Raw genomic sequence first — 18637 nt, forward strand, 5'->3', positions numbered from 1 at the left:
CTTGTACCAAGCCTAACACCAAAAAACTACAGCAATGACCAATATTCCAATATATCTGAAATAGAATAATAGTGAACCTTTAATCTAGAGGGCACCATTCATGGTTTGATTCAAAATGACCTCCAAAAGTTCATATATTTGAATGCTTGATAGTTATGGACTAGTACTGCTTGAGATGGATTAGGAAATGTGGCTGTATTGGATTAGGTATAACCTTGTTGGAGGAAGTTTGTCACTGGAGGTAGGATTTGGTTTTTAAAGGCCTATTCTAGGTTTTTGGTTCATTCTCTCTTCTGTCTGCAGATCCAAATGCACAACTCACAGCAACTTCTCCAGTACCATATTTTCCTGCACAATGCCTTGTTACCTGCCATGATGAAAGGAACCAAACTTCCTAAATTACAAGTAAGCCTTAAATAATTTCTTCTGTAGGAGTTGCCATGATCATTGTGTCCCTTCACAGCAATAAAATTCTCACCAAGTAACCTGTTATATAATGCTTTCTTAAGCAGTAATAATGTTTTGCTTGGTAATTTCTAAAATTACTGCCATATTTTCCATTTTCTATATGATATTTCTGATATTTATTGTTATATAAACCATTGCCTTACATTGAATTTTTGCTAGTTTTTATTCTTTGAAAAGTGTCAGAAGGAGAATCTTAAAAGAAATACTTTTTGAAAAAATAAATGTTTTCATTCTTTAATGCAACATTTATTTTAATATTATACAAGAGAAACATATGTAAAAAGTGCTTATTTTTCAAGGTTTTAAATTACATATATATCTAACAAACTGGAAAAGCAATAAGACCCACTGTAATTCTATATTTCAGCTTTATTAACTATAAATCTGATCATTCCAAATGTGTGGCAACTTTTCAATCTTTCAAAAATTACTTATTCTAAGTTATTAAAAACACTGATAGATTATATGCTTTCATTAGCTTCTACCAACTTTGCATCCCTTTCGTACAGAATAGAATGTTGGCTAAGCATCATGTGCTGGATAGTTTTATGTTAATTTGAAATCATCTAAATTCATCTTAGCATAGGAAACTCTAATTAAGAAAATAATTCCATGAACTCTGACTGTAGGATATTTTCTTAGTGATTAATTTGCATAAACTTGCCCATTGTAGGTGATATCCCTTGACTAGAAGGCCTGTATTCTATATGAAAGTAAACTTTACATAATCTCAAAGTTCCTACCTTGCTTGAGATCCTGCTCTCACTTTCTCTGATGGTGAACAATGATATGGACTATAAGCAAAATATATCCTTTCCTCCCTAATTTTGATTTTTGGTCATGGTGTTTCAATACACCAGTAACAACCCCAATTAAGACACACCAACATGCCATCAAAAATATGGAGTGTAGGAATTTACATAAAATAATCTGACAATCAATTAACATTGGTTAGTATTTTGAACTTTATATTCTATATAAAATATGAGACATATTTGCATGCAAAGTGAATTAAGTATGTTTGTTCATTGTATCCTCCTGTGGCCAGCAGCATTGGTCCTCTGAGCACATCTTCTTTTCAAAGAACTGTACATAGTACAAAATCATTCACAAATACAATTTTCCAAATGACTTTAAAATATGAAAGATTCAATTTTACAATTTCTTCCTCTCAGTAATCAGTATGTTAAGTCTTCATCTTATCAAAGATCATACTTTTCTCTAGTCTATAAAGTTACTGGTTTGTGGGATTTAAAAGAAGGAAATTATGAAGAGGCAAGCATCATATACACACATATACACACATGCATCTCAGAGAGCAATAAGCATGACCAATGCTGCATGATATTTAGAATGAAAAAAACAACTTTTGCCCATTCAAGATAGTTCTCTCTTTTGATATTTTACCTTAGCCAGAGAGCCATTGTTTTTGAACAGAAAGAGAGGTTGAAGTGACATATATTGTCCTTTGGCTCTGAATAAAATTAGAACTTAAAAATCAATGGTAAAATAAATAATTACATCAAAGTTCACACAAGATAAGAACTTTTCTCATCAAATAATAACAAATGGACAAAAGAAATTCAGAGAAACAATTGAATTCATAAACACACACACGCAAGCACACATGCATGCACACACACAGGTATAGGTTAGAAAAATAGGTTTTTAATATGTATTAAAAACCAAAAACTAGTCACTACAAAAATATCCAACTAAATTTGTAAAGTAGATATGGAACTGAACAGAAAATCCTAAAATAAAAAATGAAAATAGGGAACAAAATATTTAAAATGTTTTCAGCATACTTAGCCACCAGTAAACTACAAATTTAAAAATTTTCTCCTTTTCCCCTTTATACTACCTATAGTTTATCTTCATTCCATTGAGAGTCTACATATGTTGCTTTTCTGATTTCTATGGATAATTTAATTTGAATATATATGGATTAAAGGAAGGATCCGTATATGCAAGAGAATCTGTGAAATTTTTCTTTCTGTGTCTGGGTTACCTCATTCTGAATGGTTATTTTTAGTTCAGTCTATCTGCAAACTTCATAATTCTACTTTTATTTATTAACAGTTAAATGGTATTCCATTGTGGATTTTGTCACATTTTCATTATTTATTAATCAATTAATGGGCATTTCGTCTTTTTACATTTCCTGACTCTTTTCTGTATATCATTAATGATCTGAGATGATCAAATATCTCTATATTAGGATCTAGACTGAATTGGGCATATGCCAAGGAGTGGTATAGGTAAATCAGATGGTAGATAAGGTTTTAGATTTATTTGGTTTGAAATAGCCACACTTATTTTCATTGATTAAGTGTTCCCCTTTCCCCACTTCCACACCCACCATCTTTTGTTATTAACTCATTTTTTAATTTTTTGTTACTTTTTTTTCTGTGATCTTCGCTATTCTGGCTGTGGTAAGTTGAAGTCTCAATGTAATTTTAATTTGGATTTCCCTGATGATTTTGGATACTGAATATTGAAAAAAAATCTCACTCATTTGTAGGTTACTTACTACCTTACAATTTAAATTTCTTGAGTTTTCTGTGTTTTATAGAAACTGTATACCAGATATATAGCTGTTAAAGAATGTTTCTAACTCTATAGATTGCCTCTTTATTAAAATTGTGGGGTTTATATTTTAATGTTAGTGCTACTGAGGTCTTGTTCTTAGTTTCCCATGCCAATAAATTGAAGCATACTCCCTTCTTTCTCCTCTGTCATATTCAAAGTATCTGGTCTTATGTTAACATTCTTAATATGTCTGGAATTGAGTTCTATCTAGAGTAAGAAATACTAATCTAGTTTCATTCTTCTACATGTAGCTGTCCAGTTTGAGCAGTACCATTTGTTGAAGAAGGTATCTTTTCAGCAATATATATTACTGGCCTCTGTCAAAAAATATAAAGCTATAGGGGTATATATGTTTTTTCATTCCAATTCCACTGATCAATATGTGTTTTATGATATTATTATGTTCTTTTTACTATTACTCTGTGGCATAACTTGAAATCAAGGATGGTAATATCTCCAGCAGTATTGGTTGTTGTTTGCTTATTTGTTTTTGGATATGATGAACATTTTATATTTCAATATGAAATGCAGGAATATTGTCTTTATTTTTTAAGGAATTGTAAAGGAATATTTGTGAGGATTGTATTAGATCTGTATATGGCTTTTGGTAGTGTAATCATTTTTATAGTATATTAATACTATAAAATCCAAAGGAACACTGGAGAAGAATGGATCATAAAAGATAGATAGAGATACATGGAATATGTAATTAGCCAATAATTAGCCAATAAGACACACTTCATAAAGACACACTTCAGTGTCTTAGGGAAATAATTAACACAAAAATTTCCAGGAACAAGTATAAACACAATTATAAAAATAATTTATGTGGGGTTATACTATAACAAGGAGACAGTACAGTTTGGACTATGAGGCAAATATTCCACTTTCATGAATAAGTTACCATTTATTTTCTAGTTGTTGGTAAGTAAGTCCCATGGATTACTGAATATTATAAGTTGTTTTCTTCACTCTTGGATACCATTCAAAATGAAAAACTGAGATCCTATTGCTAAAGATATTATATATTTGAGACCTAGAACATGAGAAATCAAGCTTACACTATCCTGGAAATTTTATCTCTGTTGGTTAGCTTTCACAGGGCTGTAATGGTCTATTTACAATATTAAAAGAAAAAAAGCAATCAACTTTTTTTTTTCCATCGGTGACACCCTGTAAGCTATAGCACTACCTCTTAACAAGACACTACCCTGGTGACATAGTGGCATGAACATGGTAGTAGGCAACCACTTTTGTATATGAGTTTTAAAGCCTATTAAAGAAGATGAAAACTATGTCTGTCATCATTATTAGGAATAAGAAATAGATCTTCCTGGTTGCTGCCGCCACAGAGAGCCCGTGGGCAGCACCCCGCGAGCGAACTTGAGCCTCGGGACCACAGGTAAGACCAACTTTTCTGCTGCAAGAAAGCTGCCTGGTGAGCTCGGGACACATGGAGGCAGAATTCCTCTAGGACCGGGCACGTCCTGTGTTTACCAGAGTCCCACACTCACGGATCCCGGCCTGCAGCAGCTCTCTGCTCCCAGACCCCGTGAGAGAGAGACCCAACCGCCGGGTCAGGTGGGCACTCCTGAGGCTGCAGAGTGGAAGAGACCACCAACACTGCCCACCCCTGCCCACATCCCTGGCTCAAGAGGAAACTGTATAAGGCCTCTGGGCTCCGGTCGGGGAGGGCCCAGGAGCAGCAGGACCCCTGCCTGAGACACCGCCGGAACCTGAAGGAAACAGACCGGATAAACAGTTCTCTGCACCCAAATCCCGTGGGAGGGAGAGCTAAACCTTCAGAGAGGCAGACAAGCCTGGGAAACCAGAAGAAACTGCCCTCTGCACACACATCTTGGACGCTAGAAGAAAACACCAAAGGCCATCTGGAACCCTGATGCACTGAAGCTCCCTGAAGGGGAGGCGCAGATCTTCCTGGTTGCAGCCACCACAGAGAGCCCGAGGGGAGCACCCTTCGAGCGAACTTGAGCCTCAGGACCACAGGTAAGACCAACTTTTCTGCTGCAAGTGAACTGCCTGGTGAACTCAAGACACAGGCCCACAGGAACAGCTGAAGACCTGTAGAGAGGAAAAACTCCACGCCCAAAAGCAGAACACTCTGTCCCCATAAATGAATGAAAGAGAGGAAAACAGGTCTACAGCACTCCTGACACACAGGCTTATAGGACAGTCTAGCCACTGTCAGAAATAGCAGAACAAAGTAACACTAGAGATAATCTGATGGCGAGAGGCAAGCACAGGAACACAAGCAACAGAAACCAAGACTACATGGCATCATCTGAGCCCAATTCTCCCACCAAAACAAACATGGAATATCCAAACACACCAGAAAAGCAAGATCTAGTTTCAAAATCATATTTGATCATGATGCTGGAGGACTTCAAGAAAGACGTGAAGAACTCCCTTAGAGAACAAGTAGAAGCCTACAGAGAGGAATCGGAAAAATCACTGAAAGAATTCCAGGAAATCATAAAGAAACAAGTAGAAGCCCATAGAGAGGAGTCACAAAAATCCCTGAAAGAATTCCAGGAAAACACAATCAAACAGTTGAAGGAATTAAAAATGGAAATAGAAGCAATCAAGAAAGAATACATGGAAACAACCCTGGATATAGAAAACCAAAAGAAGAGACAAGGAGCTGTAGATACAAGCTTCACCAACAGAATACAAGAGATGGAAGAGAGAATCTCAGGAGCAGAAGATTCCATAGAAATCATTGACTCAACTGTCAAACATAATGTAAAGCGGAAAAAGCTACTGGTCCAAAACATACAGGAAATCCAGGACTCAATGACAAGATCAAACCTAAGGATAATAGGTATAGAAGAGAGTGAAGACTCCCAGCTCAAAGGACCAGTAAATATCTTCAACAAAATCATAGAAGAAAACTTCCCTAACCTAAAAAAAAGATGCCCATAGACATACAAGAAGCCTACAGAACTCCAAATAGATTGGACCAGAAAAGAAACACCTCCCGTCACATAATTGTCAAAACACCAAACGCACAAAATAAAGAAAGAATATTAAAAGCAGTAAGGGAAAATGGTCAAGTAACATATAAAGGCAGACCTATCAGAATCACACCAGACTTCTCGCCAGAAATTATGAAGGCCAGAAGATCCTGGACTGATGTAATACAGACCATAAGAGATCACAAATGCCAGCCCAGGATACTGTATCCTGCAAAACTCTCAATTAAAATAGATGGAGAAACCAAGATATTCCATGACAAAACCAAATTTACAAAATCTCTTTCTACAAATCAAGCACTACAAAGGATAATAAATGGTAAAGCACAACATCAGGAGGCAAGCTATACCCTAAAAGAAGCAAGAAACTAATCGTCTTGGCAACAAAACAAAGAGAAGGAAAACACACAAACATAACCTCATATCCAAATATGAATATAACAGGAAGCAATAATCACTATTCCTTAATATCTCTCAACATCAATGGCCTCAACTCCCCAATAAAAAGTCATAGATTAACAAACTGGATATGCAAAAAGGACCCTGCATTCTGCTGCCTACAGGAAACACACCTCAGAGACAAAGACAGACACTACCTCAGCGTGAAAGGCTGGAAAACAACGTTCCAGGCAAATGGTCGGAAGAAGCAAGCTGGAGTAGCAATTCCAATATCTAATAAAATCAATTTTCAACTAAAATACATCAAAAAAAGAGAAAGAACGACACTTCATATTCCTCAAAGGAAAAATCCACCAAGATGAACTCTCAATCCTAAATATCTATGCCCCAAATACAAGGGCACCTACATACGTAAAAGAAACCTTACTAAAACTCAAAACACACATTGCACTTCACACAATAATAGTAGGAGATTTCAACACCCCACTCTCATCAATGGACAGATCATGGAAACAGAAATTAAACAAAGACATAGACAGACTAAGAGAATTCATGAGCCAAATGGACTTAACAGATATTTATAGAACATTCTATCCTAAAGCAAAAGGATATACATTCTTCTCAGCTCCTCATGGTACTTTCTCCAAAACTGACCATATAATTGGTCAAAAAACGGGCCTCAACATGTACAGGAAGATAGAAATAATCCCATGCGTGCTATCGGACCACCACGGCCTAAAACTGGTCTTCTATAACAATAAGGGAAGAATGCCCACATATACGTGGAAATTGAACAATGCTCTACTCAATGATAACCTGGTCAAGGAAGAAATAAAGAAAGAATTAAAAACTTTTTAGAATTTAATGAAAATGAAGGTACAACATACCCAAACTTATGGGACACAATGAAAGCTGTGCTAAGAGGAAAACTCATAGCGCTGAGTGCCTACAGAAAGAAACAGGAAAGAGCATATGTCAGCAGCTTGACAGCACACCTAAAAGCTCTAGAACAAAAAGAAGCAAATACACCCAGGAGGAGTAGAAGACAGGAAATAATCAAACTCAGAGCTGAAATCAACCAAGTAGAAACAAAAAGGACCATAGAAAGAATCAACAGAACCAAAAGTTGGTTCTTTGAGAAAATCAACAAGATAGATAAACCCTCAGCCAGATAAATGAGAGGACACAGAGAGTGTGTCCAAATTAACAAAATCAGAAATGAAAAGGGAGGCATAACTACAGATTCAGAGGAAATTCAAAAAAATCATCAGATCTTACTATAAAAACCTATATTCATCAAAACTTGAAAATCTTCAGGAAATGGACACTTTCCTAGACAGATACCAGGTATCGAAGTTAAATCAGGAACAGATAAACCAGTTAAACAACCCCATAACTCCTAAGGAAATAGAAGCAGTCATTAAAGGTCTCCCAACCAAAAAGAGCCCAGGTCCAGACTGGTTTAGTGCAGAATTCTATCAAACCTTCATAGAAGACCTCATACCAATATTATCCAAACTATTCCACAAAATTGAAACAGATGGATCACTACCGAATACCTTCTACAAAGCCACAATTACTCTTATACCTAAACCACACAAAGACACAACAAAGAAAGAGAACTTCAGACCATTTTCCCTTATGAATATCGACGCAAAAATACTCAACAAAATTCTGGCAAACCGAATTCAAGAGCACATCAAAACAATCATCCACCATGATCAAGTAGGCTTCATCCCAGGTATGCAGGGATGTTTTAATATACGGAAAACCATCAACGTGATCCATTATATAAACAAACTGAAAGAACAGAACCACATGATCATTTCATTAGATGCTGAGAAAGCATTTGACAAAATTCAACACCCCTTCATGATAAAAGTCCTGGAAAGAATAGGAATTCAAGGCCCATACCTAAACATAGTAAAAGCCATATACAGCAAACCAGTAGCTAACATTAAACTAAAGGAGAGAAACTTGAAGCAATCCCAGTAAAATCAGGGACTAGACAAGGCTGCCCACTCTCTCCCTACTTATTCAATATAGTTCTTGATGTTCTAGCCAGAGCAATCAGACAACAAATGGAGGTCAAGGGGATACAGATCAGAAAAGAAGAGGTCAAAATATCACTATTTGCAGATGATATGATAGTATATTTAAGTGATCCCAAAAGTTCCACCAGAGAACTACTAAAGCTGATAAACAACTTCAGCAAAGTGGCTGGGTATAAAATTAACTCAAATAAATCAGTTGCCTTCCTCTATACAAAAGAGAAACAAGCTGAGAAAGAAATTAGGGAAATGACACCCTTCATAATAGACCCAAATAATATAAAGTACCTCGGTGTGACTTTAACCAAGCAGGTAAAAGATCTGTACAATAAGAACTTCAAGACACTGAGGAAAGAAATTGAAGAAGACCTCAGAAGATGGAAAGATTACCCATGCTCATGGATTGGCAGGATTAATATAGTAAAAATGGCCATTTTACCAAAAGCGATCTACAGATTCAATGCAATCCCCATCAAAATACCAATCGCATTCTTCAAAGAGTTAGACAGAACAATTTGCAAATTCATCTGGAATAACAAAAAACCCAGGATAGCTAAAGCTATCCTCAACAACAAAAGGACTTCAGGGGGAATCACTATCCCTGAACTCAAGCAGTATTACAGAGCAATAGTGATAAAAACTGCATGGTATTGGTACAGAGACAGACAGATAGACTAATGGAATAGAATTGAAGACCCAGAAATGAACCCACACACCTATGGTCACTTGATTTTTGACAAAGGAGCCAAAACCATCCAATGGAAAAAAGATAACATTTTCAGCAAATGGTGCTGGTTCAACTGGAGGTCAACATGTAGAAGAAAGCAGATCGATCCATGCTTATCACCCTGTACAAAGCTTAAGTCCAAGTGGATCAAGGACCTCCACATCAAATCAGACCCACTCAAACTAATCGAAGAAAAACTAGGGAAGCATCTGGAACACATGGGCACTGGAAAAAATTTCCTGAACAAAATACCAGTGGCTTACGCTCTAAGATCAAGAATCGACAAATGGGATCTCATAAAACTGCAAAGCTTCTGTAAGGCAAAGGACACTGTGGTTAGGACAAAACGGCAACCAACAGATTGGGAAGAGATCTTTACCAATCCTTCAACAGATAGAGGCCTTATATCCAAAATATACAAAGAACTCAAGAAGTTAGACTGCAGGGAAACAAATAACCCTATTAAAAAATGGGGTTCAGAGCTAAACAAAGAATTCACAGCTGAGGAATGCCGAATGGCTGAGAAACACCTAAAGAAATGTTCAACATCTTTAGTCATAAGGGAAATGCAAATCAAAACAACCCTGAGATTTCACCTCACACCAGTGAGAATGGCTAAGATCAAAAACTCAGGTGACAGCAGATGCTGGCGAGGATGTGGAGAAAGAGGAACACTCCTCCATTTTTGGTGGGATTGCAGAGTGGTAAAACCATTCTGGAAATCAGTCTGGAGGTTCCTCAGAAAATTGGACATTGAACTGCCTGAGGATCCAGCTATACCTCTCTTGGGCATATACCCAAAAGATGCCTCAACATATAAAAGAGACACGTGCTCCACTATGTTCATTGCAGCCTTATTTATAATAGCCAGAAACTGGAAAGAACCCAGATGCCCTTCAACAGAGGAATGGATACAGAATATGTGGTACATCTACACAATGGAATATTACTCAGCTATCAAAAACAACGAGTTTATGAAATTCGTAGGCAAATGGTTGGAACTGGAAAATATCATCCTGAGTGAGCTAACCCAATCACAGAAAAACATACATGGTATGCACTCATTGATAAGTGGCTATTAGCCCAAATGCTTGAATTACCCTAGATGCCTAGAACAAATGAAACTCAAGACGGATGATCAAAATGTGAATGCTTCACTCCTTCTTTAAATGAGGGAAAAGAATACCCTTGGCAGGGAAGGGAGAGGCATAGATTAAAACAGAGACTGAAGGAACACCCATTCAGAGCCTGCCCCACATGTGGCCCATACATATACAGCCACACAATTAGACAAGATGGATGAAGCAAAGAAGTGCAGACTGACAGGAGCCGGATGTAGATCGCTCCTGAGAGACACAGCCAGAATACAGCAAATTCAGAGGCGAATGCCAGCAGCAAACCACTGAACTGAGAATAGGACCCCCGTTGAAGGAATCATAGAAAGAACTGGAAGAGCTTGAAGGGGCTCGATACCCCATATGTACAACAATGCCAAGCAACCAGAGCTTCCAGGGACTAAGCCACTACCTAAAGACTATACATGGACTGACCCTGGACTCTGACCTTATAGGTAGCAATGAATATCCTAGTAAGAGCACCAGTGGAAGGGGAAGCCCTGGGTCCTGCTAAGACTGAACCCCCAGTGAACTAGACTGTGGGGGGGAGGGCGGCAATGGGGGGAGGGTTGGGAGGGGAACACCCATAAAGAAGGGGAGGGGGGAGGGGGATGTTTGCCCGGAAACCGGGAAAGGGAATAATACTCGAAATGTATTTAAGAAATACTCAAGTTAATATAAAATAAAATAAAATAAAAAATAAAAAAATTTAATTGGAGAAATCATATAGAATAAAAGACCCACATTAATTAATTAAAAAAAAAGAAATAGCTAGGGAGGTCATTTCCCTGGGAAGGAATATCCTTATTCTACCGAATAGACACTAAATTATAATGAATCTTAATGATTTGTCATTAAACATATAGATTAATATGTCTTATAACTCTGATATAAAATACTTCATTTTACAAATATAACAATAAACATGGAGAAGCACCAAAGATCAATGGAAAGATTACAAGAAATTGGAGAGTAAAAATCCTTAAATGCAGTGTCTCTATCATTTCCCATTCATTTATGGTTCAGAGGTCATCATGGGCAGAAAGAGTTTAAGAGCCAAAGATGATAGAGGACTACAAGGAATCACTGTTTGGGGGAACACGTCTTGGTTGTTACACATAGGCATTCTCAGCAGTTGTGACCACATTAGTGATGTGAAGGCCGCTCTACAGAAGGGAATTTCATTCATAGTGGTATGGTCCAAAGTAAAAGCACATAGCTAGAGAAGTCGCAAACCCAGCATAGAGCATATTTTTGTTATTTTTCTGGTGATCATGCTGTCAAATTTCCTTCTAAATATTTAACTTTATACCTAGACACCTGTGGAGTTGACCACTGATAAGTTTTCCAGATTCTGTTATATGGACCCATATACATGCACATTATTAGCCTTAGTGGGTTACCAAGAAAATTAAAACATGAAATTATAAAGTAACTCATTAGGAAGAATATGGTGAAAGTTGAGAGAGAAGGGAGTTATTATTTCATTGCAAGCATGTTTAAATTTCTTAAAAATTAATGTAAAAAAATAAAGCCTCCCATCAACAGACATACTAAGTTTTGAGAGATTTATTTTTGAGTTTTACCAGACGTCAAAAAGACATTTAGCACCAGTGCTTTAAAAAGTATCCCATGCAGTACTTTGATAATGGAACCTACCAACATCACTCTGTGAAAATTATTGTTCTTGGTTCTAAAACTTGAACATAAAGAAAAAATACAAAAAAAATTGTAGACAAATATCTCTGTTCCAGAAATTTGAATAAAAATAAGAAAAAACCTGGAATCCCATTCCACAGACCATTACTATTATTTTACATCTCAATAGAGATGCTTAAACTGACGGCATGTAAAGTAGCTTAGTATTGGTGAATCAATAAACGTAATGTACCAAGTAAATAGTTAAAAGCTGAAAATACAGAGGTCATCATGGGCAGAAAGATTTTAAGAGCCAAAGGTGGTAGATGACTACAAGGAATCACTGTAATCATTGTAATAATAGAAACAGAATTTCCTTTCATAAAAGTAAAGTCTCATGTATGAAATCATTACAAATAATTATAATCATAAATTTTTACTGATGTCACACAAGAAATGCCTCACTGCTAGATATGAAGAATATGCTAAAGTTTTTAAATGACCAATCCTATCTTACAATACAAAAGAAAATGGACAGTCGAGATAGGTTCCTTATGTCCAATGACTGTGAGAAAATCTTTATAAGTAAAAACTCCACACAAGAACGTTCATAGCAGTGTGTCATCCGTGAATATAGAAAATTATTCAGTGGAAACTCCAGCTCCATCTTCCAAAGTTGTCACACTTTATTAAGAATACATGTGCTTAGCAAATGTGGGAATCAGCAGCACATGCTCTCACTTTGTTTACCACAAGAAAGTTCACCCTAGCTGGAGAACTATGATCGGAGCAGCTTCATAAGTTTTGATTTCTATCATTTAATCTTCTTTCAGAACAAACTTCTCATTAGAGATGAATCTTTATATGACATGGAATATATAATTTTCTCATGCAGCACCATGTAACTCATAAAGAGAATACATATTATGAATACCCTTTTTAAGGAGCCAATAAATAGAATTTGGTATATTTTGACATCTGCTCTGAGGAAATTATGTTACAAGTGTCTATTACATGAGAAACTTTAAGTATTCTAATGTATCAAGTACCACTTATTGAGTTATTCCCTATCCAGGCTTTGCTACATAAGTGATTATGGTTCTGTCAGCCTTCAGGAACCATTTCAGTATGTTCATGCTAATATATGAAGGAAGGCAAATTTCTGTTGTTCTTCTTCTATTCCCTGGAGAGAATTATGGGTGATCTTAACTTACTGGGAACAACTTATCCCTTCCCCTCTGATGATGTTAGTGTGGATATGCCTCAGGACCTGCTAAAAATCCAGGTTTCCTCTGCAGCTGTTCAAATGCTTCCCATTTTCTCAAAAATGCAGTTCTACACAGCCTCTAAATGATGATCCTTTGGAAAGCCCTGCTTTACACTGAATCGATTTATGATATTACTCATTATAGTGTATATTAAACTGGTTAAACGTCCTTTTTTTCTACAATTTCTAATTGGTAAGAAAAGAATGCTTGTTTGTTTAAACATGAATGTGGTGACAAATCTCTTTTTGTCTTAGAGAGATGAAATGGAAAGTCAACGTAATTTACCTATACAATTTAAAGAAAGATAAAGGGCTTTGTGGACCTGCATGTCAGAGCCTTTTAGGAGACCCAAGTTCATGATGTAACACTTCTCCTGGAGGATGTTTACCATTTCCTGATACTGCTTATTATAAAATAACTCTCCTAAATTCACCAAGAGGTAAAAGGTAAGGCCTATATAGAAAGCATAATTCATAAATTTTATATTTTAATGGACAGAGTTTACCTTTATTTCCTAACATTCAAATATATTAACATTAAATATGTGAATTGAAATTTTCTACTTTTTAAAATGTGAGGCACTCCTGAGGTACATAGTGATTTCAAGTCTAGCCAGGTACATAATGAAACCCTCTGTCAAAATCAGTCAGTCAGGTACTGAGAAACTGCTTACATTAAAAAGAAAATTCAAAGGCCTTGATAATATTAGAAGTGAGATTTCTCTTTCTCAGAGAGCTAGTCCTTAACACAACATCTCATTCTTTTATTGTGGTCTTGTTTTCATGTCTGTACAGCTTGTATGAGACAACTAAAGAGGACTGAGAGACGGCAAAGCCATTTCATTCTTGTCCTCACTCTGTGATTCAGTTGGTATCACTGGCATTGACTGCATTGCTTTATTCCAATAGCAGTTCCTGAACATTAGGTCATGGTTCCAGTATTTACCAAGTTGTTCTAGGCCTTGGAGATTAAAATCACCAAGGGGCTATGCATTTAGCCAAGGATTTCTTTTTCGGCTGAGTGCTGTGGAATTTATTTTATTAGATATTTTTATTTACATTTCAAATATTATTTGCTTTCCCAATTTCCTGTACTTAAGCCACCTATCAGGTCCCCCACTCTTTCTTCTATAAGGGTGTTCCCCTCCACATCCACACCCCTTTCTACCCACCCCTAACATTCCCCTACACTTGGGGATGCAACCTTGGCAAGACCAAGAGCTTCTCCTTTCATTGGTGCCCAACAAGGCCATCCTCTGCTACATATGCAGCTGGAGCCATGGGTCAGTCCATGTATAGTCTTTGGGTATTGGCTTAGTCCCAGGGAGCTCTGTTTGGTTGGCATTGTTGATATTATAGGGATGCAAGCCCCTTCAGCTCTTTCAATTCTTTCTCTAATTCCTCTGACAGGGACCCCATTCTCAGTTAAATGTTTTGCTGCTAGCATTCGCCACTGTATTTGACATGATATGGCTGTGCCGCTCAAGAGACATCTATATCCGTTTCTTGTCAGCATGTATTTCTTAGCTTTGTCAATCTTATCTGGTTTTGGTGGTGGATATATCCACCTCCATATGTGGGCTCTGAATGTCCATTCTTTCAGTCTCTGCTCCAAACTTATATTGCCATTTCCCCTCTTATGAATATTTTTGTTCCCCTTTTAAGAAGAAGTGAAGCATCCACACTTTATTCAGCATTCTTGTTGTCTGTGGATTTTAAATTCCGAATTCGAGCATTTGGGCCAGTATCCACTTATCAGTGAGTGTTATTAATAACCATGTGTGTTATTCTGTGATTAGGTTACCTCACACAGGATACTATTTTCTAGTTCGGTCCATTTACCTATTAATTCATGAAGTCACCATTTTGATAGCTGAGTAGGACACCATTCTGTAGATATAACACATTTTCTGTATCCATTCCTATTTTGAAGGGCATCTGGATTTTTTTCCAGCTTCGGGCTACTATAAATAAGACTGCTACAAACATAAAGGAGCATGTGTTTTGTTGTATGTTGGAGCATTTTTTGGTTATATGCCCAGGAGAGGTATAGCTGTGTCCTCTGGTAGTGCAAGGTCCAATTTTTCTGAGAAACCTCCAGACTGACCTCCAGAGTGGTTGTACCCCAGTTTACAATCCCACCAACAATGGAGGAGTGTTTCTATTTCTCCACATCCTTGCCAGCATCTGTTCTCATCTGAGATTTGGTATTACCCATTCTGACTGGTGTGAGGTGGAATCTCAGGGTTATTTTGATTTGCATTTCCCTGATGACTAAGGATGTTGAGCATTTCTTTAGGTACTTCTCACTCGTTTGCTAATCCTCAGGGGATTTGTTTAGCTCTGTACTTCATCTTTTAATATGGTAAATTGTATCTCTGAAGTCTAATTTCTTGAGTACTTTGTATATTTTGGATATTAGCCCTCTATCAGATGTAGGATTGGTAAAGATCTTTTCCCAAGCTGTTGCTTGCCGTTTTGTCCTAACAACAGAGTCCTTTGCCTTACAGAAGCTTTGTAGTTTTATGAGATCCCATTTGTTGATTCTTTTTTTTTTTCTGGATTCTCGGATACTTCATTAGCTACAAAGACATATTGCATAGACAAAAAGTATAAAAACAAGACCTCAGGGGCTAGTCAGAGGGCCAAGCAGTTAAAAGCACTTGTTGGACAGGTTATTAATAACCCTGGAATCTTTTTTTTCCAATCATATACGTGGCTGGAGCAATGGCTCAGCAGATAAGAACATTTATTGCTTTTAAAGAGGACATGGTTTGTTTCTCAGCTTACAACAGTATGTGACTTCCATTCCAAGGTATATAGAACCCTCTTTAGGCACAAATGTTACAAAGGGCAACAAAAGTAGCCAGCCGCAAGTACAGAAAGATTTTACTTGCTAGAAAGTGCTGTGTATCCATTTATATCCAATATTCCATTTCAACTGTCACTATAGGAATGGTTATGTGCTATCCAAGGCTGAAAAGGATTTAAATATTCTAATTAGTGATGCTAAATGACTTGAATAAGCAGTAGGAATTCTTTTTTTAATTAAATAAACTTTGATTTGTTTATCTTTTCTTTATTAAATTGAGTATTTCTTATTTATATTTTGATTGTTAGTCCCCTTCACGGTTTCTGGGCTAACATCCCCCTAACCCCTCCCCCTCCCCTTCAATATGGGCTTCCCCTCCCCATCCTCCCCCCCATTACCACCCTCCCCCCAACAATCACATTCACTGGGGGTTTAGTTTTGGCAGGACCAAGGGCTTCCCCTTCAATTGGTGCTCTTACTAGGCTATTCATTGCTACCTATGAGGTTGGAGCCCAGGGTCAGTCCATGTATAGTCTTTGGGTAGTGGCTTAGTCCCTAGAAGCTCTGGTTGGTTGGCATTGTTGTTCATATGGGGACTCGAGCCCCTTCAAGCTCTTCTAGTCCTTTCTCTGATTCCTTCAACGGGGGTCCCGTTCTCAGTTCAGTGTTTTAATGCTGGCATTCGCCTATGTATTTGCTGTATTCTGGCTGTATCTCTCAGGAGAGATCTACATCTGGTTCCTCTCGGCCTGCACTACTTGGCTTCATCTCTCTCCTCTAATTTGGTGGCTGTATATGTATGGGCCACGTGTGGAGCAGGCTTTGAATGGGTGTTCCTTCTGCCTCTGTTCTAAACTTTGTCTCCCTATTCCCTGCCAAGGGTATTCTTGTTCCCCTTTTAAAGAAGGAGTGAAGCATTCACATTTTGGTCATCCTTCTTGAGTTTCATGTGTTCTGTGCATCTAGGGTAATTCAAGCACTTGGGCTAATAGCCACTTATCAATGAGTGCACACCATGTGTGTTTTTCTGTGATTGGGTTACCTCACTCACGATGATATTTTACAGTTCCCTCCACTTGCCTATGGATTTAATAAAATCATTGTTTTTGATAGCTGAGTAATATTCCATTGTGTAGATGTACCACATTTTCTGTATCCGTTCCTCTGTTGAAAGGCATCTGGGTTCTTTCCAGCTTCTGGCTATTATAACTAAGGCTGCTATGAACATAGTGGAGCATGTGTCTTTGTTATATATTGGGACATCTTTTGGGTATATACCCAAGAGAGGTATAGCTGAGTCCTCAGGTAGTTGAATGTCCAATTTTCTGAGGAACCTCCAGACTGATTTCCAGAATGATTGTACCAGGCTGCAATCCTACCAACAATGGAGGAGTGTTCCTCTTTCTCCGAATCCTCGCCAGCATTTCCTGTCACATGAGTTTTTGATCTTAGCCATTCTGACTGGTGTGAGTTGTAATCTCAGGTGTGTTTGATTTGCATTTCCCTTATGACTAAAGATGTTGAACATTTCTTTATGTGCTTCTCAGCCATTTGGCATTCCTCAGCTGCGAATTCTTTGTTTAGCTATGAACCCCATTTTTAATAGTGTTATTTGTCTCCCTGCAGTCTAACTTCATGAGTTCTTTGTATATTTTGGATATGAGCCCTCTATTAGTTGTAGGATTGGTAAAGATCTTTTCCCAAGCTGTTGGTTGCCGTTTTGTCCTAACAACAGTGTCCTTTGCCTTACAGAAGCTTTGTAGTTTTATGAGATCCCATTTGTCAATTCTTCATCTTAGAGCATAAGCTCTTGGTGTTTTCTTCAGGAAGTTTCCTCCAGTGCCCATGTGTTCAAGATTCTTCACCACTTTTTCATCTATTAGTTTGAGTTTATCCGGTTTTATGTGGAGGTCCTTGATCCACTTGGACTTAAGCTTTGTACAGGGTGATAAGTTTGGATCGATCTGCTTTCTTCTACATGCTGACCTCCAGTTGAACCAGCACCATTTTCTAAAAATGCTATCTTTTTTCCACAGGATGGTTTTAGCTCCTTTGTCAAAGATTAAGTGGCCATAGATGTGTGGGGTAATTTATGGGTCTTCAATTCCATTCCAATGATCTACGTGCCTGTCTATGTACCAATACCCTACTGTTTATCACTATTGCTCTGTAATACTGCTTGAGTTCAGGAATGGTGATTCCTCCAGAAACTCTTTTATTGTTGAATATCGTTGCCACTATCCTGTTTTGTTTTTTTTTCAAAATGTATTTTCAAATTGCTCTTTTCAACTCTTTGAAAAATTGAGTTTGAATTTTTATGGAGATTGCATTGAATCTGTAGATTGCAATATTCAAAATAGCCATTTTACTATATTATTCCTGCCAATCCATGATCATGGGAGGTCTTTCCAATCTGAGATCTTCAATTTCTTTCTTCAGAGACTTGAAGTCCTCTTCTTACAGATCTTTCTCTTGCTTGGTTAGAGTCACACTGAAGTATTTTATATGTTATTTGGGACTATTGTGAAGGGAGTAATTTCTTTAATTTCTTTCTCAGCCTATTTGTCCTTTCAGT

This window comes from Rattus norvegicus, chromosome X (genome assembly GCF_021556685.1).
Source record: "Rattus norvegicus strain SHRSP/BbbUtx chromosome X, alternate assembly SHRSP_T2T, whole genome shotgun sequence".
NCBI lineage: Eukaryota > Metazoa > Chordata > Mammalia > Rodentia > Muridae > Rattus > Rattus norvegicus.